The following is a 27033-nucleotide window of genomic DNA, read 5'->3' as shown; positions in this document are numbered from 1 at the left end:
CAGAAAATAAACCCAAATAACTTTCCATACGCCCAACTTTTAAATGGGCCGCAGTTTTAGTTAAATTTGACTACTCGACACAAAATAACCACTCAAGTGTCAGATTTCAACCGAAAGTTAAAGTTAACCGCGAAAAGGTTTACAGCCTAAGAATTCGTTGCTCATTCCGTCATTTCGATAATATTTCGAAATCATTTCGAAAAACGCGTGCAACCCTGACAAAAATTATTTTAATTTTTATCTGGCATCTCTGTCTGTATCGGTATACCGATAAACGTCAAAATTGTGTGATAACATGATAAAACTGTTTGAATACATTAGTTTTCGAACAAATATTATACCTAGCTTATGTGCAAATGAATTGAATGAATGCATTAAACATGTTTATTGAAACTTTAAAGCGAAATACTATACTTCTAGATTCTGATAAAGTAGCGCTTAAATGGATAGTTGTGTTGAAGATTTTGTTTGCTTCGATGAATTTACAAAAAGAGTTTTCGCATGATATACAAGTAAGAACAATTCGGCTCATGTAAATGCTATTCCAGAAAGGTAAGGTAAGGTTTCGTTGTCTTTTTCCTGAACGATAACTATCAAGGCGTATAATAGTTTTCAATTAATCTAAGTAGTAAAGCACTTTTTTCATTAAAAACTGATGCGATAAACTACGCTAGATTATCAAGTCGAATGTAATGAATACACAGAATTCTAATTGATTTGCTGCTTAGAGTTGAGAAATGAACGATATAAGGTTTCATTTTGAACTGAGATAAATAGTTTATTAAGATTCAGTAAGCAATCAATTTTTAAGAATTTTTATTTTAGAATTATTGGAATTATGCAGAAATAACACAAAATAAAATTTGTTGGTGACGATGATTAGCCATAAATATATAATATATACTGTTATATGTTGATGAGGCTCTGCAACTGATACCGATGTAAAATCGGTCTAGAAATTTTATTTTTAATCCTTTATGACAGCGAAAGCGAGCAGTTTAGGGAACAAACAAGACGTGTGAATAATATTTGATCACCGTCTGAAATAGTACCATGATACCTAAAAAATAAATAAATAGTAATTATGCTGTGTCGGTAAAAATGATGATCATTGGAATGTTTATTCTCTACTATTTGCTGATTCTCGCAGATTTAAAATTATTGGGTCTAAATAGAATTACGGGGATATTATAGTTGGAAAATCTGATCAATATTTGAAAACATTTTAACATTTGATATTCAACAATTTTTTATGAGATTCCAAAAGTTATCGGGAAATAATCTGACTGAATTCCAAATTCCGCAAATGAAATGTAATGCCAAAACTTTGCTATTTTTTTGCCACCTGTCGCTACTTTCTACTTACAATTTCAGGTAAACAGCCATTGTTGAAAAACGCTTAAGCAGTTTCTTTCGCTACTACTTGATGAATCTTCAAGAAAAAAATACCAGTTTGTTTAAAAGAATGTTCTAAACAAACTGGAAAACTGTTGTGTTTTGCAACAATGTTCGTTTTTCTAATATTGTAAACTGTCCCTGCATAGTAAAAATGGATCAAAATGGATTTCATGCAGAAGTTTCGGGTTTAAGGTTCACAATTTGTTGCTACCGGAAATTTAAGAGCATTGTATTTCATAAATATAATTTGATCTGCTCGAAACCTTTACCTCAACTATGTTGGTTTCTGTTTTCTTCGTTTTTTACTACTCAGCATAATTCACAACTGATGGTAAAGCATTTACCAATGCAGTTCGACACCCAAACATGCTTGTGTGTTATGATATATTATACTTGCCGTGTATTAAAACACGAGGAAATTTTTGACATGAAGCGATTCTAGCTATTGTTTAGCTTTGCATATCAAGCATTTATTATGAATTCGAATAATTTACACAGTTTTGCTACTTGTCACGCTGAAATCGGAATGATGCGTGTTTTCTTCTTCATTGGGTCTGCTCAAAATTTTGTTAGAAAAACACACAGAAAAAATATTGTAAAAATATACAAATTCCGGATAAATTCTAACGAATGTTTTTGTTGATATAGCGACTAACAATTTTGGTTTGACTCAATCAATGTTTTTTTTAAATAATCAACATATGTTTGGAACAACAATATTCTAGTTTAAGTCAAGTGTAATTCGTTTGATCTCTATTTTTAAACACATTAACTTAACAAAATATTTCACATGTCATATGTGATTTAATTATTAATATTTATTTCTTATAAAGATTAAAACACAATTCTAATATCCGAATACACGGGCTCCCTAGCAAAGTCCTTCTTTCTTATCTACTTTCTGAAAGGGCGACGGAAAACAGTACAATAAATTCTGTATAAAATGTTCATTACGACCTAAGTAACAAAAGTAAACAAACCGGTTTTTTATTGCATTTTGTTAGGAATGTCCTAATACACGCACTACCCGAACACCATTTGTTGATTCACTAAAAAATTTGTCAACACATTTGACGTATATCGAAATCAATGAAAAATAATCATAAATGCTACTTTCGTCAATTGGCAATGTTTTGATCAATGTACCAAAGCATAAATAAAAGTGTATGCGCGGACTTACGACAAAATAGTTTTCCACGAAAAAACAGATCTAGTGTGATATTATGAAAGTGAGACTTGCTGTAGAATTGGGTATATTTAATGGGATCGAGTTGCTATTAAGCTTGTGGAAAAATACGCTGATTAATTTGGAAAGAAACTGATTTGTTTCCAATCGTAGAAACCGTTTTGAATACTTCGTAAAACAAAAGCGAAAATTATCAAGACACCAGTGCTGTCAACTGTTTTTTTCCAAAAATCTGTATTTGGCGAAAAATCTATCTGTACAACATCTTTCTCGAAAAATCAAACATCGATTTAGTGCGGAAACTGATTTTGCGACCAAAAAAAAAATCGCTCGACCTGGTTTACCACTATGGAATCCAACACAAAAACTGAAAATCGGTATTTATCTGTATGAAAATTGAAATATCGGTATTTTGAGAGAGCATATCTGTATTCCTGTATCGAGTCCAAAAATCGGTATAAATACCGAGAAATCGGTATAGTTGGCAGCGCTGCAAGACACACTAAAAACGAGTCGACTGTCATTTTTTTCCACTTGACATGCAAAACTAGCTCTTACTAATGTTTTCGAGCAAAACTGGCTTTCACACAAGTGCGAGTAACAAAACGACGAATGAACACTGTGACTTTCGCAAAACGACGTCTAACAGAAGCAAAACGACTTATGTGTCAAGTCAACCAGGAAAAAACGACCTATCATACTGTCCAATGTACATGATCAAATTACAAAACGACGTAAGTGTCGTTTATGCCTAAAAGTTATCTTTTTAGTTGAAAATTGTGAATTAGTCACTTTGATACGTTGCACGCATACAAATTAGATGATTTAGTGAAGAGATTGTGTTGTTTCAATTACCCATTTTTAAATAGGATTTAAAATTGTGCGATTATTTTTCAACATCGCTTTTCTCGGTTCAGCTGAAATGTTACATTCGTCGTTTTGAACATTTTATGCAGAAATAATGTAAATGTTTTCGATCAAAAACGGTTTGATTTCATTCCAGTAACCCTAAGATTATTCGCCTCTTCGGGTCAGAAAAACTTGTTGGCCCTATGTGCGGGGTTGGGAATCGAACCCAGGAGGGCTGCGTGAAAGACATCGACTTATCCATCACGGCATACCCGTCCCCTTCATATTGAAATTTTTCATGACTGTTGAAAAAAAAACTTCTTTCTCTAAAAGTTACGCGTCGGCTCTTGATTTTCAAAGAAAATAACATTTTTGAGAAAATGCAAATTTCCTGTAAATTTGGAACTGCAAGTGGGATCAAAAAAAGAAAATGTATGAAACCATAAATTTTTTTTTTGAATCTTAACGTGAGACAATCGATTAAGCATTGCATGAGATGTCGAAGGTAGTTTCACCAAATACAAATAATAATACCCCTAATACCATGTTCACATTAGCGCTGATATCACTTGACATACCGAGATGATATGCATATCATGTCGAAGTGTTCACATATGATAGAAATGATATCGTTTGACAATCAAGTTGTCATATTGAATGTTCTCATTGGAAATAAGATCAATAATATTACCTTTCTCTATTAAAATTAAATCAATAATTAAAGTCTTGCATTTTATGGTCTCCGAACGCCAGTATTCGTTGAAAAATTCGAAATTATAATGATTGTTTATTGTCACTCGAAGTGACGTTCATAAATGAGTGCGTTCAATGCCATTATCCGTGTTGCTAGTTGCGATTTTTGACAACTCGACACTCGCGTTGACATCAAATTGTATGGGATATCAAGTGATATCGCACATGATATCATCAGACATCAAGTATATCCGTATATCACTTGATATCAGCGCTAATGTGAACATACTATAAGTCCCATACAAACTAACCGCCAATGTTTGGTTCACAGCCTGAACAAACCTTACTCCCTTTCATTGCGATAGTTTGAAAATGTGGAAGGAGATCGTTTCTGGCAACGCTTTATGCTAGTTGCTACGGTGCAAAACAAACTTGTTTGTTTATGTTTATCGTTGCTGTATTAAACTGCAACAATCAGTCTAAATATCACCGGCACTGGCACAAAAGATGAAAAATGAACACAAACACCTACGAATCTACAAATATCAATACAGCTAGTAGTATATTCATGGTGGCTTAACCATTCTAGATTATTGTTTGACTTACATTTCGCTTGTGATCTTGATTATCAGATAAAAACTGTTTGTTTATTTATTTTTCACTATAATAAACAGTAACTATGGTGAAATTGTTCTTAGATTTTTTATCGTGACGACACAAATGAACAAGCATTTATCCTTGACAGTTCAGCGGTACTGTTTATAAACAAGCTTAAACAAAAATCGAAGAACACATTTTAAATAATCATCTTTACACTTTTCAATTAGTCACTTTTATATAATAAATCTCAAAAACAAACCGTATTCAATCGTGAACAAATGTTTTCAAACTCTATTTAGACGATATGGACCGTAAATGGTCTCATTCAATTTATCAACAGACAAACAAAAAAATCTCTGTTTACAAACAGTACTGCTGAACTGTCAAAATGTGTTCATCCGATTGAGGTTAGCCGTGACGGTAAAAAGCCTACTTACCCTTCAGTGTTGCTAGTTTTATAGAAAACTCGTTAAAGTACATTGTCACTCTGACAGTGTATCATGACAGTGTACTGCACGATGCAAAATGTGTCCTTGAAAATTTGTCGAAGTATTCCGTATTATAATTTGTATTTGGTTTCACTGTAGGATTTTTGGTTATAATTTAAGGCACACTCAGAACCGATATTCAGGGACAAGCATAACCCAAAACGGTTCGTATGACGATGAATCAATATGACGAATACATTGGAATAGTTTTGTGCCCACGTTTTGGTATCGTCGTCTTCTATGACGGTTTGAATTTAAAAAAAATCATCACTCTGTAATTCCAGTATCGGATAAAATTTACCAATTTTGTATGGGACCAAAAGTATTTTAATTTGAATTTTGTCGTGAATACGGCTCACATTACTGTGGGGCGCCTTTCCAAAATTTATCCTGTACAAGAATGGGTAGAACTTAATCGCGAATACCTGTTACCTGTTACGGGATACAGCATTTCATACTCAGCCGCTGCATACCAGAACAGACGCTGTTGGAAGCCGCTCCTAACATGGAGTACAGACGCTCCGACACACTCCTAAGAGGTCCCATTTCTCTGTCAGCACAAGACCAAAGCTTCGACCGGAGTTGGTTACCCGATCTCCGCTAGGGTTGCTCATATCCCAGATAGTACCACTTGGATGTAGGGATAGGAGTTAGCGAACCGGAGGCTCGACACATACCAATACGGAATATTTTCATTGGCTGAGTACAGTGAGCTTACGACATGTTTCGTTCGTTAGTAAAACAAACACTAACTATGATTATAAACCATGATTATTTTGAATTGATTTATATCAGGGAGATATATTTGTGCATGTTGTTTAGAACGGTCAATTTAGTCATTCAATTAGTAATCAAAATGCTCTTATAATTGATTTTCTCGCCTATTGCAAATTTGTTCATTCTTTGTTACATATCAAAATCATTGGCATGATGATAATACTTCACCTAGCTGATTCCAACTATGTATCATTTCATAAAAGAACTGAATAATATTCAAACAGGATCTTTTTTATATGAAATTACAACTGGCTTCTAAGATGTCCATTAAAAATATCTACTTTGTGAAGTGCATATCATATCAGTATTGTTGTCTCTGACATTACCCTTCCGCCTTTTTGATTTATGAAATTCGTTTTCGCCTTCGTTAAGAAAACGATTAAGCTCCTTTATTCCTGATACTTTTGGAACCGAAATTCTGAAATCGCTGTTGCCGAAGTCAGTTAAATTCACCTAAGGAATTGTAACCATCTTTGAGAAACTGTAGTACGTTCCAAATAAAATTTTGGGATACCTTCCGGATACCGGTAAAACTGTAATATGTTAATTTGGTCAATGATTATCAAAATCTGCAAACCCGGTAATTTGATTAATAAATATCAATTTGACATTGTTTACACTAATCACTCTATATCTTCTGAACCAGAAGTCGGATCTGACTAAAAAGCAAGAAGTTTTATGGAATACTAAGATCTTTCATTTGAATCTTAGATGTAGTAAATCGGTAGAAGTCGGATCCAAATGAAATTCTGTAACCTTGTATGAGAGTATAGGACTTTTCATATGAATCTAAGTTTGGTTAAGGTACTACTTACAATCTCAGGAAAAAAGCCATTATTGAAAAACGCTATAGCAGTTTCCTCCGCTACTGCTTGATTAATTTTCAAGAAAAAGTCTTTTTTAATCCACCTAGAGGTGTAATGATGCCTCTCTCATATTACTTATATTTTTTATCACTAGAAGATTCAAGAATAAAATCAAAAAATTCTTTGGTGTAAACTACCATCACTTTTTCAATTTGTGAACAGTAATGTCAAGTTAATATAGATTTAAATGTGGCAACTCTGCACGCTATACAAAATTAAATAAAGCACGCTGTGTGCTAGGCCGATGCGTTTTCTTCTTCTTCCGTAACACCACGTATCGAAGCGCACCGATTTTGCATCATTTTGTGTGACAAAGTTTGAAAGTTTTGATACTTATTGCCCTATAATTTTGGAACCGGAAATCGGATTTAGATGAAATGGTACAGTGTCTTTAAAGACACTGAGAGCTTTAATTTGAACCATGATTTGTGAAAATCGGTTTAACCGTTGCTGAGAAATCGCAGTGAGTTCCGTTTTTGGAGCTTTTCTTTACTATTATCGGTTCGGAAGCGGAAACCGGGCACTAGTAGTTCCAAAGTAGAATCGCACCGTAATACCGGAACCGAAACTCGGATCTGGATCAACTTTTCGGAGACTTTTCAAAGAATTTCAAGACCTTTCATTTGCATCTCAGTTTGTTAGAATCGGTTAGGAAATTTACGAAAAAATTGAATGCGAATTTTCTCATAGATTTGCACATATTGCCTTGTAATTACGGAACCGGAAGTCGGATCGAGATAAAATTCAATAACGTTTGTGAAAATCGGTCACGCCATCTCTGAGAACAGTGAGTGACATTTTTTTTCTTCATATTTTTGTGCATATCACCCTGTAATTACGGAACCGTAAGTTGGATCGGAATAAAATTCAATAGCGATCGATGGGACCGTAAGACCTTTCATTTGAATCCGAGTTTGTGAAAATCGGTTTAGCAGTCTCTGATAAAATCGAGTGACATTGTTTGTCACATACACACATGCATACATACATACACACATACATTTGCTCAGTTCGTCGAGCTTAGTCGAATGGTATGACATCGGTTCAAAAGTCGGTTTTCACAGTGATTGTATAGCCTTTATATATATGAGAAAGGGAAAAACATCTGTTTTTTAGAAAAAATGTTTTAAAGAAACTGATATTTCTCTTTTAAATTTTCGCTGAAAAGCTGTGAAGAAAATTGCGAACTGATTCGAATGGTATATGGGTGTCATGGTCTTCGAGCAATTATTGCTGTAAGAGTTCCGATCTACACCTATTTATCGGAGTTTGGAAAAAACGTGTTTAATCCAGCAAGTAGTGAGATGATACCTTTTTTTCGATTCACATGTTTTCTGCATCAATATTTGTTTGTCTCTTAAAAATTACGACTAGGAAGAATGGTAATCGATTTAAAAAAAAGGACAAAGACAAAGTCAATATATATCTTTTTGCCTTTCTCATATAGAAAGGTAATGCAATCACTGTGAAAACCGACTTATTAACCGAGGCCCGGAGGGCCGAGTGTCATATACCATTCGACTCAGTTCGTCGAGTACGCAAAATGTATGTGTGTGTGTATGTGCGTATGTGTGTATGTAACGTTTTTTTGCACTAACTTTTCTCGGAGATGGCTGAACCGATTTTCACAAACTTAGATTCAAATGAAAGGTCTTGTGGTCCCATACAAAATTCCTGAATATTATTTGGATCCGACTTCCGGTTCGGGAGTTATGGGGTAAAATGTGTAAAAAAAAAAGAAAATATGTGTTCTAACTTTTCTCATAGACGGCGCGACCGATTTTCACAAACTTAGATTCAAATGAAAGGTCTTGTGGTTCCATACGTAATTCCTGAATTTCATGCGGATCCGACTTCCGAATCCGGAAATATAGGGTAAAGTGGATTAAAAATTGTATACCATCACTGAAAATGGGGAGAAACCTTAAAAAATTTCCTAATCGACTTCAAATTTTTTCCAATTGATAGTTTTTATCAGTAGACGGTCAAACAAACCGATTTCGGTTATTCTTTCAAGAATCGCAGAGAATTATTTTGAAGAATACCACAGTATTATATATAATAGTATGATTGATATGAGAAAGGCATCATTACACCACTAGGTGGATTAAAACAGGTTTTTTAAATATATTTGAGTCATATAAAAATTTCGTTTTTTCAGTGGTTGTAGTTGAAGATAGTTACAATTTATTTAGTTATAAAAATGTATGGGCCCTTGAATTGGATAATAATACAGATTGTTTCAAAGTCACATAGCCTTCTGTAGAATTTTCTAGGTCCGACATCCGGTTCCAGAATTATACGGTGAAGACTGTCGTTTACAGCATTCATTTCGATTATTCAGGCACAGTCGAATCGATTTGCACAAACTAAAACTCAACTGAAAGATCTTGTGGCCCCATAGGATACTACGAAATTTTAGATTGGATCATCTTCCGATACTGGTATTATAGGGCAAAGAGTGTTAAAAAGTACAAGCCTTAATCTAAACTGAAGATGTAAAATTTATCAAAAATGTATCAAATATATTCAACTAGAGAATGAATCCTGTCAGTTTTACCATATCCATTTAAACACATGCATCTGGTAACTCACAAAATTGCATAGTACTGCTACTGTAATTATTACCATGCAGTGCACAGATAAAATTATTTTGTGATTTTACATTTATTTTCATGCACATATTTGGAGCAGGCAATTGAATGGAAATTTACATTACAAAACGAAGCGGTTTGTAAATATACAGTCTTGATCAATGAAAAACTAAGTGAATTTTAATGTAATTTTACATCAATCATGGTTTTAAATCAGATTTTTGTTTCAACTGAAGTCTATTTCATAGTACTATCGGTTTACATGTCGTGTAAGTTTCATCTTTTCTTTCTGTGTGGGAAGAGCAAGCGCCATCGCAATTAACATTCACTCACGCGTAAAAAAGACCTCAGTGTAGTTATGATTGGCATTTGATTTCAGTTCCTGCTTGCGCTTGATTCTTTTCTTTAAGACTTGATTTCGATACGACTTATTTCGTATATTCCTGCAAAAAAACTTTCATGCCTATATTATAATTTTTTGCCTTTCTCGTATAGAAAGGTTATGCAATCACTGTGAAAACCGACTTTCGAACCGAGGTCCGGAGGGCTGAGTGTCACATACCATTCGACTCAGTTCGTCGAGTACACAAAATGTCTGTGTGTGTATGTGCGTACGTGTGTATGTACCCAAGTAGCACACGTTATTACACTTCAATGACAGTAACTTTATGACACAAATTCATGAAACAAGTAGAATGCAACGAGCAATATAACTGCTATATAACCTGAAAAGCGTAAGAGGCGGAGCTTGTGCGACTCACCAAGGGTTACCAAACAACTTCACAGTAACGAATATTTGATTTGATTCAGCGCGCACATCAATCACAATGAAACAGAAAATATAGGCACATGTCAAGTTACAATTTGTTGATGTTTTTCCAGGGTGGCAAGTGACCGGGAAAATCGGGAAAACCGGGAAAAAGTCGGGAATTTGGTTTTACCGGGAAAAACCGGGAAAAAGTCGGGGATTTTAGTGCAAATCCGGGAAAAACTTCACTAGTCCTAATCTTAGTAACGCATTTTCAGCATCATTTATCTGATACAACAAATGAAAAGTTGAAGGTAATTTTGTGTTTGAACTAGAAGTTCAGTACAAGTTTTGAAACATCTTATTGTTCCACACAGGTTCAATGGTGCTCAATCCATTGAAAATGGGGCCAACACCGCCAACTTGTCTCAACGGTTTTTGTATGGGTTTGACAGCAATTTTAAATCAATAAAAGCTTCCTTAGTTGTCATCAATAACAACACAATGAATGCTCATACTGAAAAATAAGGATAATTTGGATGCTTCTGCTAGATTTATATTAAATTTCAAAAAATATTAGAAAATGTTCCAAGTGCAAATGACAGTTGCTCTTTGTTTATTTTCTCTTTCAATTATAACGGCGTATTCCTGTATTTTCCAACATTTTTTAACAGCAAATCGAAAGTTGATAGTTTCATAGTTTCAGTCTGCAAAGTATAAGATAGAAGGATTGCCGATAGGACCGTAATAATCGAAAGAAAGAGTAAAGAAAGAGGAACTGTCATTTGCACTTAGGACATTTTTTAGTGTTTGTCGTCAAATTTCAGAATAAGTATGCATAAAGGTAAAAGTAACATCAGGCAACAAGTTTAATAATTTTTTTTAAGAATTCTTAACAGCCGTGGTTTTAGTTGTCAGCTAATGATTCCCCTATTTTCACCAAAATTTGTCTCAGTAATGTCAAATTGTGAGAATACTTTATCCACCGTTTGCAAGGAGTATTTGATTTCCTACTTTGACAGCTGAAATTAGTTTTCCAGAGTTCGTAAGAAGTGAATCTATGTTTAATTTTTTTCGTTCAGTGAATCTATGTTTAATTTTTTTCGAAGATTATCAGCTATGATGAGGATATTGATATCGACGAAGGTGTGTGTGTGTGTGTGATTCAGATTCATATGAAAAGTCGTATACTCCCAAACAAGGTTCCTTAATTATGTTCGGTTCAGACCTCTGGTTCCGGAACTACAGGATGATATGTGTAACGAAATTAAAACTGTAACTCATTTTTCTCGTAAATGGCTGAACCGATCTAAGATTCAAATGAAATCTAAGAATCATCGAAGATTTAACTGAAAAGTTTTAAGATTCTATAAAACATCTTGTTTTTCAGTCAGATCAAACTTCTTGTTTCGGAGAAACAGGGTGATTAGTATAAAAATGTCTATTTCACATAAATTAATCAGGATTATCGGGTTAGCAGATTTGAATAGCCGATAACCAATTAAACTTATTCCATTTTTGGTTGTATTCAGTTTTCGTTTCGGAGGGCACCCAAAAATTTAATTTGCACTACGATTTCTCAAAGATGTCTACATTGATTTTCAAACATTTTAAAACAAATGTAAACTATACAGCTACTCAGGTGAATTTGTCTGACTTCGGCTACACCGAATTTCGAATTCCGGTTCCAGTATCGAATCGTTTCTCAAAGTTAAATCGTTTTCTCAAAAAAGCCAAATCGAATTTCAGAAAAAAAAATTAAATATTAAATAAACTTATAGTCCCATACAAAATTAATGAATTTTATCTAATTCTGACTTCCGATTCTGGAATTACAGGAGGATGAATTTTTTAAATTCAAACCGATATAGAAGATAATAATCCCGAAAAGCTTGAAAGTTGGACTCAAAACTAATGCAATTTATTCGTCATATGGCCATACGAATTGGTTTGGGTTATGCTGGTTCCTGAATACCGGCTTTGGAAGTACCTTAAATTACTATAAACTCTACAGTGGAAATTACTTCGACATATCATGGAATGTTTAATCGATTGTTACACTTTTAGATTCAAATTCGATCCGATTTGCAGTATCGACATTACAGAGTAATAAATGATTAAAATCTCAAATTGCCACTTAAAACGACGGACATTAGAATAATGTCATGAAAACTGAAACACCGGAGAATATTCATGCAAAAACAATGCGAATTGATAAAAACCGTTCTTAATCCACCTAGTGGTGTGATAATGCCTTTCTCTTCTTTCATAACAGTCTCATGAAAATATGTTTCATACATTTATTAAATAATTTTAGACGCCAATTGATTCAGATTGATTCGAGTAGTTCACAAAAGCATGCTTTAGTGTTTATGTCACACAGTCAGCATCATTTTTCCAAACTAGTGCTTGACATTTGCGTTGCCTATTTGTATGAGAACAGTGATGGTAATCTAAAAAACCCTTCTTAATCCACCTAGTGGTGCGATAATGCCTTTCTCTTCTTTCATAACAGTCTCATGAAAATATGTTTCATACTTTTATTAAATAATTTTGGATACTAATTTTGACACCAATTGATTCAGATTGATTCGAGTAGGTCACAAAAGCATGCTTCAGAGTTTATGTCACACAGTCAGCATCATTTTTCCAAACTAGTGCTTGACATTTGCGTTGCCTATTTGTATAAGAACAGTGATGCTAATCTAAAAAGCCTTCTTAATCCACCTAGTGGTGCGATAATGCCTTTCTCTTCTTTCATAACAGTCTCATGAAAATATGTTTCATACTTTTATTAAATAATTTTGGATACTAATTTTGACACCAATTGATTCAGATTGATTCGAGTAGGTCACAAAAGCATGCTTCAGAGTTTATGTCACACAGTCAGCATCATTTTTCCAAACTAGTGCTTGACATTTGCGTTGCCTATTTGTATAAGAACAGTGATGCTAATCTAAAAAAAGCCTTCTTAGTCCACTTAGTGGGATTTTCATATATCTTGAAAAATCACCATAGGGGGGAGTACATGAAATTTTCGAAATCGAAAAAAAATTTTTGATGCCAAACGGCTTAGAATTGCATGAAACGTCAAAATATAGTGTCATCTCGAAAAAAAAATTTTTTGAAAATATCGACTTTTTGGGACTTAGAAAAAATATGAAAATTTTTCTAAGTCCCAGAAAGTTGATTTTTTCAAAAAAATTTTTTTTTGAGATGACACTAAATTTCGATGTTTTATGCAGTTTTAAGAGTTTTGGCATCAAAAAAAATTTTCGATTTTGGAAATTTCATGTACTCCCCCCTATGGTGCTTTTTCAAGATCGATAATTGTCAAACCTTTACCACCGGGCAGCACCCCTTAAGCATGTCCGATTTAGGTCAAATTTTGCATGAAGGCTTTTTTCGAGGTGCTTAAACTTTTGAGCACTAGAACTTTACGAAAATAGAGTTGATCCCAAAATTTTGGCACCCTTATATATACAAGAGCGGTAAAAATCAACGTGTTTTGTCGGTTACGTCACTTATACCATCATATATCTGGAACCAAAAGTCACAACCATTTGATCTTCGAACTTGATCAACGGCCCGACAGTAGCTTTCAAACGAGCCCAAGTTTGTTAAAATCGGATCAGCCATCTCTGAGAAAATTGAGCGCGTTCAAATACAACGCTTTTTGTCGGTTACGTCACTTATACAATCATATCTCCGGAACCAAAAGTCACAACCATTTGATCTTCGAACTTGATCAATGGCCCGCCAGTAGCTTTCAAACGAGTCCAAGTTTGTTCAAATCGGTTCAGCCATCTCTGAGAAAATTGAGCGCGTTCAAATACAACGCTTTTTGTCGGTTACGTCACTTATACAATCATATCTCCGGAACCAAAAGTCACAGCCATTTTATCTTCGAACTTGATCAATGCCCCGATAGTAGCTTTCAAACGAGCCCAAGTTTGTTAAAATCGGTTGAGCCATCTCTGAGAAAATTGAGCGCGTTCAAATATCTTCGAAAAGTGCACACACATACACACATACACACATACACACACACACACACACACACAGACATTTTCCGATCTCGTCGAGCTGAGTCGAATGGTATATAACACTATGGGTCTCCGAGGCTCCGTTCGAAAGTCGGTTTTTCCAGCAATTCTAATACCTTTCTATAGAGAAAGGCAAAAAGCCTTCTTAGTCCACTTAGTGGAATTTTCATATATCTTGAAAAATCACCATAGGAAATTTTCGAAATCGAAAAAAAAAATTTGATGCCAAAAGGCTTAGAATTGCATGAAACGTCGAGATTTCGTGTCATCTCAAAAAAATTTTTTTTTCAAAAACGACCTTTCGGGACTTATATCATAATTTTCCCAGAAAGTTTATTTTTTCAAAAAATTTTTTTTTTGAGATGACACTAAATTTTGATGTTTTATGATGTTTTAAGAGTTTTGGCATCTAAAAAAATTTTCGATTTTGGAAATTTCATGTACTCCCCCCTATGGTGCTTTTTCAAGATCGAAAATTGTCAAACCTTTACCACCGGGCAGCACCCCTTACGCATGTCCGATTTAGCTCAAATTTAGCATGAAGGCTTTTTTCGAGGTGCTTAAACTTTTGAGCACTAGAGCTTAACAAAAATAGAGGTGATCCCAAAATTTTGGCACCCTTATATATATAAGAGCGGTAAAAAACAACGTGTTTTGTCGGTTACGTCACTTATACCATCATATATCTGGAACCAAAAGTCACAACCATTTGATCTTGGAACTTGATCAATGGCTCGATAGTAGCTTTCAAACGAGTTTGTTAAAATCGGTTCAGCCATCTCTGAGAAAATTGAGCGCGTTCATACACAACGCTTTTTGTCGGTTACGTCACTTATACAATCATATCTCCGGAACCAAAAGTCACAGCCATTTAATCTTCGAACTTGATCAATGGTCCGACAGTAGCTTTCAATCGAGCCCAAGTTTGTTAAAATCGGTTCAGCCATCTCTGAGAAAATTGAGCGCGTTCAAATATCTTCGAAAAGTGCACACACATACACACACACACATACATACACAAACACACACACACACACACACACACACACACACACACACACAGAGATATTTTCCGATCTCGTCGAACTGAGTCGAATGGTATATAACACTATGGGTCTCCGAGGCTCCGTTCGAAAGTCGGTTTTTCCAGCAATTCCAATACCTTTCTATAGAGAAAGGCAAAAAGGTATCATTTCACTGCTAGGTGGATTAAGCACGTTTTTTGCACTAACTTTTCTCGGAGAGGGCTGAACCGATTTTCACAAGCTTAGATTCAAATGAAAGGTCCCATACAAAATTCCTGAACATTATTAGGATCCGACTTCCGGTTCCGGAGTTATGCGATAAAATGTGCAAAAATTGTGAAGATAAGTGCACCAATTTTTTTTAGAGATGTCTTAACCGGTTTTCACAAACTTAGATTCAAATGAAAGCTCTTTAAGTCCTATACTAAATTCCTGAATTATTATTGGATCTGACTTCCGGTTTCGGAGTTATAGGGTGAAACGTGCAAAAAAAGGAAAATTTGTGTTCTTACTTTTCTCATAGATGGCGCGACCGATTTTCACAAACTTAGGTTCAAATGAAAGGTCCTGTGGTCTTAGTTGAAAAATTTATACCACCATTGAAAAGGGCAAAAAACGTACAAAATTTCCTAAATCGACCTCAAATCTTCTCCAATTGATAGTTTTTGTCGGTAGACGGCCGATTTTGGTTAATTTCGAAGGAAATTATTTTGAAGAATACCACAGTATTCTATATGATAGTATGATTGATATCAGAAAGGCATCATTACACCACTAGGTAGATTAAAACAGGTTTTTATGTTATTTTTAGCTGATCGAATACGTCAATTCTTTTGAACCATATTCAACATATGCACGAGAAACTTTGAATGATTAGAAGTGAAAAAAGTGCTCGTATCATTTGTAGCCAACAGTTCATGCTTGGATGTCCCTGGTACCGGTATCCAGTTCACATAACAACATTTCCGCAAGTTTCTAGAGTATAAAAAAATTGCACTGAATTCGAAATACTGCTTTTGAGTATGGTTCACATTAACTACTCACCTAAATGGAATTTCAATTCCAATTCTAGTGTGTTCACAGTTCTTTCAATTTATTATTTTGAATAATCACTATAATCACAATTCTACGAATTCTCCACAATATGACGGCTACTCAATTCTCCTATAAAAATTACCATGATTACCAATATTCATAAAATTCAAATCATGTTCAGCTAAAATTCATAGATAATTTCTTTCAGCTTTGCCATATTCATAATCAGCCTGACGAAACTCATGGTAAAACTGAAAATGTTAATAGTTGTATCCACCTGTAAAACTACACACTTAGAAAATTTCGTAGAATTCGGTAATTTTTTACCGAACTGTCAACAGCTGAACGTTCGGTAATCAGTTCGGTAATTAAATTGATTACCGATCGTTCGGTAATTGCTGAACTGTGAAACGGTAATTTTTTGTTTTCCTTTGGTTAAAATTCTGGATTTTCGGATTCTAAAAAACAACACATATTCACAAAAACGAATGAAGAAAATTCCAATCTGTTATGGCTATGGTTTTATTCCACGAAAAAAAGGTCAAATGTTCCGGCTGACCGGAATTATGAGCGCCGTCCAAAACACTGCACAGTCCGTCGGGTCCACCAGAAATTACCCTCCAACGATTTGTGTAGGCAGCAAGTGGACAAGTGATACAATAAGTATAAGTAAACGAAAAGCTTTTAGTGGTTCAAATCTTTTAAAATTTTTGGCAGCTGTATCTATCTGTTAGTCAGTTAGTTTACCGACAATCAGTTTTCACAGAAGTTCGGTTTTTAGAAGATAATTTTACCATACGGACATTATGGTTTTCACCGTACTCGGCGACTTTTCAGATTTACCGTATGAATTGTAAAGACTGTCCCAGAAAGTATGGACGCACTTTGATTTCCCTGTAAATAATTCACAAGTGTTAGATATTCAAATTTTATTCGAATTACTAATAACAACAGAATATTATTCTCAACATTTGCTACTTAGCCATTGTAGACTAGCTGGCGCACCTTCTTGCGAACGCTCCTCATTAAATTCCGTACAGACTTCTTGGCGATAAGTTTTGACACTTTTTTCCAATCTTTTTCGAACTGTTGAATGGTTTCGGCTGCCGAGACATGTTTCCTAAGATGTGTCTTCGTTAATACCCAAAATTCCTCAATTGGTCGAAGTTGTGGGCAATTTGGTGGATTCATGTCTTTTGGGACAAAAGTGACAATTTTGGTAGTATACCATTCTACCGTTGATTTCGAGTAGTGGTAAGAAGCAAGATCTGGCCAGAAGACAACAGGAATCTTGTGGCTTCGAATCATGGGTAGAAGTCGTTTTTGTAAACATTCCTTGATGTATATTTCGCTGTTCATTGAAGCAGTGGTGGTGAAGGGTTTCGAAATCTTACCGCAGCTACAAATTGTTTGCCAAACCATAGCGCTCTTACCAAATTTTTCGACTTATATCGATGTCTCGGACTGGTTTCAACACTTGCCCTTCTCGCTCCGTATAATATTGTGGTCCCGGCAAGCATTTGTAATCGAGTTTCACGTAGGTTTCGTCGTCCATGATTATGCAGTTCAAGTTTCCAGCAAGAATCGTATTGTACAGCTTTCGTACCCTCGGCCTGATCGATGCTTCTTGTTTCGGACTACGTTTTGGTTGTTTCTGCTTCTTATAGGTTCGAAGATTCAAACGTTCTTTAGCACGAAGAACATTTGACTTCGACCCACTTTTTTGGCCACATCCCGAACTGAAACCTCCTTCTTTTGCTCGAACACCTTCAGTATACGTTTATCCAACTGAGGGTTAGCAGGACCTTTTTTTCGACCCGTTTTCGGTTTATCCTCAAAGGTGTTATCCTCACCGAACTTCATGATTGCATTTTGCACGGCTTTTTCACTTACTCCTTCCAGTTTTGCTATCTTTCTCAGTGACAGTCCGCGTTCTGTGCACCATTTGTACACAATTTTTCGACGTTGTTCTGCTGAAAGTCCACGCATTTCGAAACAAACTAATGAAAACGAATAAACAACTGCACAAGTGGTTAGAGAAGAGTGTAAACAACAGGACGCAGCCATAAAAATTGACAGATTCTGAACAATTGCGAAATGGCAGCGGTTTTTGGTTGCGTCCATACTTTCTGGAACAGTCTTTATGTCTGTTTACAAAATTTTGTAATTAAAATTTTGGTAAACCGATCGTCCGGTAAAAATTTGCATAATTATTGTAAAATAAATCTCATGTACCGAAATATCGGTCATTTCTATAGATTACCGATATTTCTCGTCAAAAATATTACCGAACAAAGGAATTAAATCTTAGTGTGCAGTGTGTGTTAAACGTACAAAATAGTAAGGGCAACAGAGTTTGATATGAACTCGAGGTCGTTTCAAAGATGTTATGGTAGATTCATGATTTTCCACGCTACAAATGACAATTTATTTAACATTGTTTTTCTACCATGCTCACGATAGTTGGAGCTACCAAGTACTTCTTTTCGGTGTAGAAAAAAGTTATTTTTCGGAGAAAGTTAATCAATGTATTAGAACATTCGAATTTTTACCTAATGTTCAAAAACGCGTTCAAATTTTTTCAGTAGGAAATTATTTATTTTTCCTGAATCAGTTTTACGATTTACACTCAAAGTTCCAAGACACTAAGACATTTTTAAACCGTTACATGGCTACAACGTCTTGCAAAAAAAAGAAACACAGTTGTTTCATTTGTGCAAGTCTAAACATATTTGGACTGATGTGATGATGCCATTAGATTTGCGCACCGTTGAAATAATAAACATTGAATAAATAAACTGACATCGCATAGAGAGTGGCGCAATTTGCGATGCACTTTAGAATTTTTATCCGCCATGCTGCCTGTTTAAACGAAGTAGCAAGTGTGTGTAGAAACATTGAGGGTAATTTCTCTACCAAGATGACCAGATGTGAACCGCACTGTAGCCAATGCCGTGTCATAACATTCAAAGAAACCGTTGGACGTCAGGGGGTTTGTGGTTTGAGGAAAATGTCATTTTAATTTAGCTATTAGGAAACTAATTGCTTTGTTTTGCTTTCCGGTAGCGGCTGGTCTGGTATTAATTCTAATCTAGAAATTATGTGCCAACTTTTGTGATCTAATGCACATGAAATTATTTTCGCAACTGATGCCGAACTAAATCGCGCATTTATTTTCGGTTTATTGGATTTGTTGATTGTATGACATAATTTATACTGCTAAATTGTTTTCCTACATTTATACAAAAGTTAAAAAATAGAAGAATTATATACAACTTAGAGTTGGCCACCATCATCGAAAGCGCCTCGATCGCTGTTGAAGCGCGTTTATAGGCGTAACCTTCTTATATTGAACCCGAGTTTCTTGTTGGACAGTCCGCATCTCTCCTGTGCTAACATTTTGGGGTCATCTATAATTTCTTAAAGCGGTAGTGCTCAAAAGCTTAAGCACCTAAAACAAAATCCCAAGTTTCCAGAAAGGTTTAGAATATGGTTTGATTTGTTCAACTTCATTAGCGAATTTTTTGTCGTGAATACGACTTACTTTACTACGGGGCGCCTTTTCAAAATTAGCCATGTGGAAGAATGGGCAGAACTTAATCGTGAATATCTCGACTTGTTTTAATGGCAGCAACATAATTCTTTCACTATTTCATCAAAAATTTGATCAGGAATTTAGGATAATATTTTGAACAGTGCGAGATAACCACAAACAACTCAAAAATTAAATTTTCTCAAAATTTCAAAAACAACGCTGAAAACTTTATTTTTCTTGGATTTTTCGTGCAAGGACGACGATTTTGAGGTAGTCAGGCACATATCTTCAACTGAACGTTATTAAAGGGGAACCGTGGCCGAAAATCGACCATTTCTTCTTGTGCGTTGGATGGAAGCAGACGTCGGGGCGAGAAGACGCATTCAAACATGGGCATCGCACCTTCTGCGTGGTTAAAAACCTCAAACGCTCAGATCGCAGTTCTAATTTGCCTTCCAGTCGTCAAGGCGAGAAGACGCATTAAATCAGTTTCGCATTATTTGCCACTGCGAGCGGAACTGTTGCGGTTTGCACGCAAAGCTAGATTCAACTCAAACAAGAGCGATTGCATCATACAACAGAGCTTCTGGTCGTTTGCATTGGAGAGAAAGAAAACGAAAAACGAAAAGTGGACAACATTATATAACTATAAGGATTACTTCTGTGCAAATCGAAGATAAAAATCATCAGTTTAGTGAAAATCCAAAATAATTTGATTTGCTTCGTGCACTTTTCGCTGTGCGAAAATCGTTCGAGAAAAATGTTCCGAACTGTGCTAAATATCGAAGAGAATTCCACAAATTGGTCCTTCTAAAAGGTAGAAATGTACCGTGTACAGCATCTTGATAGATTCTTTCAATGAAATATGGAAATCCGAAATGAGACAATCGACGTCAAAAGTTTTACAATTCACACAATCGATCAGCTATCAATTCGAATTCGAAAGTATGAAGAAATCGTGTCAGTTTTATTCGTATTCACCACATCTAGTACACACCCGTACTTTTTTGGCAAAAGAATGAATCATTGTTTGATTTCTTTTTGTAAATTTTCAACTATGGTTTTCATAGCAGGATCATGAGAACATTCTTCAACCGAATGAGCAGTTGAAGATTGTAATCGATGATAGGAGAATTTAATTTAGTTTGAGCTTTGGAAACTGAAAGATTCCTAGCTTCGATAATGTAATGATTCAAATTATCTATTGCTGTGTCGATGTGCGCAGGATTTGCGAAAATAATTTCATGATCTAAATTTTTTTGCCTTTCTCATATAGAAAGGTTATGCAATCACTTGAGAAACCGACTAGTGAAAATTAACCCGGAGGGCCAAGTGTCATATACCATTCGACTCAGTTCATCGAGCTGAGCAATCTCTCTTTCTCTTTCTCTCTCTCTCTCTCTCTCTCTCTCTCTCTCTCTCTCTCTCTCTCTTTTCTCGGAGATGGCTGAACCGATTTTGACAAACTTAGATTCAAATGAAAGGTCTCGTGATCCCATACGGAATTCCTGAATTTCATCCGGATCCGACTTCCGATTCCGGAGTTATAGGGTAAAGTGTGTTCAATATTGTACACCGTCACTTAAACCGGCGGAACAAAAAACGTAAAAAAAAATTCTAAACTGGTCTCAAAACTACACAAATCGATAGTAGGCAACTAATTATCAGTAGCCAACTAAACAAACCGATTTCGGCTATCCTGGTTCCCGGTATCCGGTTCCGGAAGTACCGGAAATAGTGGTCATATATACCAAAATGGATCTCACTCACTTTTCTCAGCGATGGTTTGACCGATTTCCACAAACTTAGATTCAAATGAAAGATCTTCCGGTCCCATACGGAATTCCTGAATTTCATCCAAACCCGACTTCCGGTTCCGGAATTATATAGTGAAGTGTGTTCAATATTGTACACCGTCACTTAAACCGGCGGAACAAAAACGGTAAAAAATGTTATAAACTGGGGTGGAATCATGCAAGGTGATTATCACCAAGTGATTATCACTTTCGAAAATTTGGAATCATGTAAGGTGATAATCACCAAGTTATGTCACCACTGCTGGAAGGCTATCATCACTATCAAATGTTGGCATTTCGTAAGGTGATAGTCACCACGATTTAATCACCTTCATGTCAAAATGGAGGTGATAGCAATTTAGGTATCACTTTTAGTAGTGATTTGATTTTTTGAGAAGTGGTTTTTATAAACTATTGTTCGTTTGGTGAATTTTAAGCCACATAACCTACCAAAATTGGTCGGAGAGGATAATTTTTTAATAAAATTCGTACTGATATTGTGTCAAAATTAAATACCAAAATGAAAAGTAACTTAGTTTGTATAGTTTAAAGAATTCATAGAATGAACGGTAGTATCTATCAATTAAATCAATTCATTTATGTTGTAATTATTATTTGAAGGAATATCATTAGGGTATTCGTAGAGTCAAAGATAAATTGCTTTCTGGAAAAGTGATAAGTTTATGAATGTAGACATCTCCTGTTGCACATAACGTAACAACATAAAAAATCTATGCTAACATTTTCAGTAGAATTAGATGGTCGTGACTTAGTGAGCGACATATCAGTCTCGTTCAACTGAACGAGTAAAAAAGATTAAACTGCGTTCTTAATTTTCTTCTTGTGAGTTGAACTAAATAAGGCAATATTTTTGGACAATTAGTTGTTAATCATAGTGGATATTCGTAGTACCGGTGGGTAAAATTTCCAAAATGGAACTAGCATTCGAAAGCTCTTTGAATACTACTCTCGAGGCAATTTTTTTCAACGTTACTCTTCGATACATACAAATCATCATTGTTAAACATGACTCGAATTAATGGAAAGGATTGAAAACTATAGGAATAAAAATTTAGATTTTAAAATATTATATGGGTATACGCCACTACTCCTCCTAATATCAACGGTATACGCCACATTCATATTTTACTCCGGGAAAATTGACGTTTCTTGACAGGTGATAAATGGAGTGAAGTTGGCTCAATCACCGGTTATGGTGATAGTAAAAGTGATCACCTTCGGTGATTCCAAACATTCTAGTGATCACCTATTTATCACCAGGAGGTGATAGTCACTTATCACCTTACATGATTCCACCTGTGGACTCTAAACCGTTATTCCCAATCTTAGGGTCAATTGAAAGGTCTTATGGTCCTACCAAAAATTACTGCATATTTTCGGATGCAACAAACATTTAAATCGTAATTTAGAGTGCGTACTAGTAGAGTTTGTATATAGCGACCCTTACACGAGACAATATTATTGTCAATCCAAAGTATTGTCAATACCATCAATCCAATTGTCTTGATAACTTGAGTCCGAGTTTTTCGAAAAATTGAAGCGTTTGGCGCTTTAAATATTGCAAATGAATATTAAAATATTGAGAGAAGAGGTGCACATATTTAACAGTTTCTCTCTGGAGAGAAAGTATTGTCGGATTGATGAGCAGGTTTGATTTTTTGACAACATTTTCGTCAATCCAATGAAGTTTCCATTACACGATCAAAAGTATTGTCAATTCTCCTTGTATTGACAATAATATTGTCTCGTGTAAGGGCCGCTTATCATTTTAGCTGGTGGCCGTACGAACCGACTTTGATTATACCGGTTCTCGGGTTCCGGTGCCGGAAGTGCATATAATAGTGAACCCACTTCGTTTTCTTAAGGATGACCTACGCAATCAAAGCACTGTTTTATTCTGTATGTTATACTAGTTAATGCACAAACAATCTCTTGGTTTCTTTCAAAAATCGAAGAAAATTTTTTTGAATAGAATACCACAATATTATACATGAGAAAGGCATCATTACACCACTAGGTGGATTAAAACAGGTTTTATATCATTTATTTTACCCCACCTTTAAACACTTTGGTCGTTCACCGGGGATCATGATCTACATGATTTTCAATGTATGATCTGTATCCCAACCAATTAGCTTTATGATAGTTGAATATCGAACTAATTGGATTAATTATAGCTTCGTTGGAAAGTCTGAGAGCTACAGGAAGATGATCTGAGTCAACGTCAGCACGAGTAATCAGATCACTACAAATGTGACTTTTATCTGTTAGAACCAGATTAATTGTAAAGAGATTTTCCACGGATGAGAAACAAGTTGGATTACTGGGATATATAACTGTAAAGTAACCAGCAGAGAGTTGAATATGAAGTATTTTGTCATTACTGTTATTTTGTCTACAATTCCACTGAAGTCCTCTATTATGAAAAATTTAGGCCGATCTTGTGAGCTTTTGCAAATCGCCTTTAACCCTTTTACAACCATAAGTTGTCCAGGACGAAATATGTCAGTACAACACAATATTTTAGCTATTGTGGGTGTAAGGTAAGAGAATATCACCAGGAAAACATAGCAGGGTGCATAAGTTTCCTATAACTTCATGGGAAATATTTTTCCCTATGATTCTCAGAAATAAACAAACGAAGAGTTGGGTTTACTATATCGTAATTTAATTTATTGCTTTAATTGCTTTAATTATCAGAATAGTAAAATAAATAGTTAGTTATGGTATTCTACGAAACGATTTCGTGTATTCGTTTAGCTCACATAGACGTTGCACATAACACATTTATTATGTGTTATATTTTTTTTTAGTGCAATGAAGATTGACAGTTCTTTTTTGCCTTTCTCATATAGAAAGGTAATTTAGAGTGCGTACTAGTAGAGTTTGTATATAGCGACCCTTACACGAGACAATATTATTGTCAATCCAAAGTATTGTCAATACCATCAATCCAATTGTCTTGATAACTTGGGTCCGAGTTTTTCGAAAAATTGAAGCGTTTGGCGCTTTAAATATTGCAAATGAATATTAAAATATTGAGAGAAGAGGTCATTGCACATATTTAACAGTTTCTCTCTGGAGAGAAAGTATTGTCGGATTGATGAGCAGGTTTGATTTTTTGACAATATATATATATCATTCGACTCAGTTCGTCGAGTACGCAAGGTGTCTCTGTGTGTGTATGTGCGTATATGTGTATGTAACGTGTTTTTGCACTAACTTTTCTCGGAGATGGCTTAACCGATTTTCACAAACTTAGATTCAAATGAAAGGTCTTTAAATCCCATACTAAATTCCTGAATTCCATTTGGATCTGACTTCCGGTTCCGGAGTTATGGGGTGAAATGTGCAAAAAAGTGAAAATTCAACATTCCTGAATATTATTTGGATATGACTTCTGGTTCCGGAATTATGGGGTAAAATGTGCAAAAATTGTAAAGATAAAGGCACCAACTTTTTTCGGAGATGGCTGAAACGATTTTCACAAACTTAGATTCAAATGGAAGTTCTTTAAATCCCATACTAAATTCCTGTATTCCATTTGGATCTGACTTCCGGTTCCGAAGTTATGGAGTAAAATGTGTAAAAAAATGAAAATATGTGTTCTAATTTTTCTCATAGGTGGCGAGACCGATTTTTACAAACTTAGGTTCAAAATTCCTAAACTTCAACCGAATCCGACCTCCAGATCCGGAAATATAGGGTAAAATGTGTTAAAAACTTTAAACCATCGCTGAAAAGGGCGAAAAAACGTAGGAAAAAAAAATTCTAAATCGACCTCAAATCTTCTTCAATTGAAGTTTTTATCAGTAGGCGGCCAAACACGGTTTTGATTTCGATTATTCTTTCAAGAATCTAAGAAAATTATTTTGAAGAATACCACAGCATTATGGCTGTATAATTGGTATGAGAAAGGCATCAGTATTGAATCAGTATTTAGTATTGAATGAAGGCACAATTCGATATTGGCAAATAGCCACCCAACTTGAAATGCTTCAAAAAGTGATGAAGTCGAATTCAATCGGATGATAATTTGAAAAAGCTGTTCTTGTAGGTAGATCATTTTATTTTCAGTTATATCGCCTAAATCGCCTGGGACTGGAAATATCCCAGAAAGTCGATTAAAAATTTTTTTTTTTAAATAACATTAAATCTCGACGTTTCATGTAATTTTAAGATTTTTGGCATCAGAAAAATTTTTCGATTTCGCAAATTTCATGTACTTTTTCAAGATTAAAAATGGTCTTTTTCAAGATAAAAAATTTTCAAATTTTAACCGCTGGGCAGCACCCCTTACCCATGTCCGATTTAGCTCAAATTTTGCATTAGGACTTTTTTCGAGGTGCTTAAACTTTTGCGCTATAGCGCTTTACGAAATTAGATCTGGTAATCCCAAAATATTGGCACCCTTATATACATTAGAGCGGTAAAAAACAACGTGTTTTGTCGGCTACGTCACTTATACCATCATATCTCCGGAACCAGAAGTCATAGCCATTTGGTATTCGAACTAGATCGATGGCCCGACAGTAGCTTTCAAACGAGCATAAGTTTGTTAAAGTCGGTTCAGCCTTCTCTGAGAAAATAAATAAAAAATATCTTCGAAAAGTACACACACACAGACATTTACCGATCCCGTCGAACTGAGTCGAATGGTATATAACACTATGGATCTCCGAGGCTCCGTTCAAAAGTCGGGTTTTCCAGCAATTCTAATATCTTTCTATAGAGAATGGAAAAAAAATCAGTTTTGACACACGGAAAGACCGAAATCAGCACTTTGACGAAAAAATTAGTTGATTTTCTGATTTCAGTTAGTTATTTTTTGAAAATACTAAAAAAATCTTACTCTTGGTAATTTAGATTTATTAGTTCAAATGGCTATTTTTTAGTTCAATTCACCAATAAAACGTGCTGTCATTTCTTAGCTAAGGCACACTTCATTTCCATTCAACTAATTTTTTAGTTGAATTAGAGAAATAAAACGTTGTTTTCAACCAACATAAATGGTTAAATTGGCTTCTGAATTTTGCAGCTATATGGCGCACTGTCACCGAAAAACGTTAACACCGTATTGACTACTACCCACTAGATGGCACACTACTACCGAAAAAAATTTCAGTCGCGGTTGTCTTTTCTATCAGATGTACAACATTGCTTCCGCCGTTTTCCGATAGGTGGCTGTACCGGCTGAGGCTAGTCAAAACACATAGATGATAATGCCTTTAAAGTGAGTGTGTACAGTGCCTAACGAATTGTCATCGCCGTTTCAGTGACAGTTGTTCTTGTTTTCGTATTATTCACGCTCGAAAATGTCTGTGTAATGTGCCCAATTCTCGCCATTTGCGGGAAGTTTTACTTTTCTGTTACAAT

At 35.1% G+C, this 27033-nt stretch overlaps 1 protein-coding gene across 3 annotated transcripts in view; it reads left to right on the top strand.

The window, feature by feature from the left end:
- The first annotated feature begins 362 nt into the window (after positions 1 to 362).
- Positions 363 to 27033, top strand: part of LOC131439086 (uncharacterized) — a 141731-nt gene continuing 115060 nt past the window's right edge. Inside the window, exon 1 of one of the 3 annotated variants that reach the window (XM_058609689.1) lies at positions 363 to 552. The gene's annotated coding sequence lies outside the window, so the exon portion shown is untranslated. Of the gene's footprint in view, positions 558 to 27033 lie in introns of all 3 variants that reach the window. The other 2 variants (XM_058609690.1, XM_058609693.1) reach the window with 2 other exon arrangements.

Source organism: Malaya genurostris, chromosome 3, assembly GCF_030247185.1.
Source record: "Malaya genurostris strain Urasoe2022 chromosome 3, Malgen_1.1, whole genome shotgun sequence".
Lineage (NCBI taxonomy): Eukaryota > Metazoa > Arthropoda > Insecta > Diptera > Culicidae > Malaya > Malaya genurostris.
Note: the sequence above shows the minus strand (reverse complement) of the source record. Positions and strands in the feature narration are given on the sequence as shown.